The sequence below is a fragment of the Carlito syrichta genome, unplaced genomic scaffold (assembly GCF_000164805.1).
Source record: "Carlito syrichta isolate Samal-C Ts95f unplaced genomic scaffold, Tarsius_syrichta-2.0.1 Scaffold126828, whole genome shotgun sequence".
Lineage (NCBI taxonomy): Eukaryota > Metazoa > Chordata > Mammalia > Primates > Tarsiidae > Carlito > Carlito syrichta.
In genome coordinates, this window is record NW_007070924.1 from 72576 (window position 1) to 74208 (window position 1633).

Sequence of the window (1633 nt, forward strand, 5' to 3'; positions counted from 1 at the left end):
ACCCCGCGGGCTCAGGCAATCCACTCACCTTGGCCTCCCAAAGCGTGGGATTACAGGCCGAGCCACCGAGCCCGGCCAATAATCTGATTTTAAAATGAGCAAATGAGCCGGGCTCGGTGGCTCGGCCTGTAATCCCACGAAGAGTAAATGAGTTGAATAGACATCTCTCAAAAGACACATACAAGTGGTCAACAGGTATATGAAAAAACGCTCAACATCACTAATCAGGGAAATGAGACTCAAAACCACAGTGAGGGCTGGGTGTGGTGGCTCATGCCTGTAATATCAGCACTTTGAGAGGCGGAGGCGAGAGGACTGCCTGAGCCCAGGGGTTCAAGACCAGCCCGGGCAACTTGGCGAGACCTCATCTCTACAATAAATTAAAAAATTAGCCAGGTGTGGTGGCACATGTAGTTGGTTCCAGCTACATGGAAGGCTGAGGCAGAAGGATCGCCTGAGCCCAGCAGGTGGAGGCTGTGATGGCTGTGAGTTTGCCACTGCACTCCAGCCTGGGCGACAGAGTGAGATTCCTACTCAAAAAACAAAAAACAAAAAAATCCCACAATGAGGTATCATCTCATACCTGTAAGAATGGCTATTATCAAAAAGAAAAAAAAATGCTGGTAAGGATTCAGAGAAAGGGAAACGCTTACATATTGTTGGTGAGAGTGTAAATAAATGCAGATTTTATGGAAAATAGTATACAGATTCCTCAAAAAACAAGAAATGGATCTACCAAATGATCCAGCAACCCAACTATTGGGCATATATCCAAAGAAAAGGAATCAAGATGTCTAAGAGATATTAATATTTACACTTCCATGCTTATTGCAACACTATTCATAAGAGCCAAGGTATAGAATCAACCTAAATGTCCATAAACAGATGAATGGATAAAGAAAATGTAGTATATATACACAATAGGATGCTATTTAGTCAAGAAAAGGGAGAAAATTGGCATTTGTGGCAACATGGATGAGCTCAGAGGACAATTATGTTAAGTGGAATAAGCCAGGCACAGAAAGATAAACACTGCATGTTGTCCCCTATGTGGAATCTAAACAAGTTGATCTCAAAGTAGAGAATAGAATAGGGGTCGCTACAGGTAGGGAGGGGAGATGTGGAACAGCCACATGTTGGCTAATGGATATAAAAGTACAGCTAGATAGGAGTTTTAGTGTACTACAGCATCACAAGGGTGACTGTAATTAACAATTTATTGGGTATTTTCAAATAGCAAGAAGTGCAGATTTTGAATGTTCCCAACACAAAGAAATGACAAATGTTTCAAGTGTTCTATGAGGTTTGTAACCCTGATACTAGACACTAAAAAACATTACATGAAAAGAAAATTATAGGCTATTATTCCTTATGAAAATGAAATTTTTAATATATTAACAAATAAATCCAGAAATATATAAAATATATATTATAACTAAGTGGGTTTATCCCAGATATGCAAGGCTGGTTTAACATTGAAAATTAGTCAGCCGGGCTCGGTGGTTCAGCCTGTAATCCCGTGCTTTGGGAGGTTGAGGTGAGCGCACTGCTTGAGCCCGTGGGTTCGAGACCTGCCTGGGCAACTTGGCAAGACCTCGTCTCTACAATAAATCAAAAAAAATTAGCCAGGTGT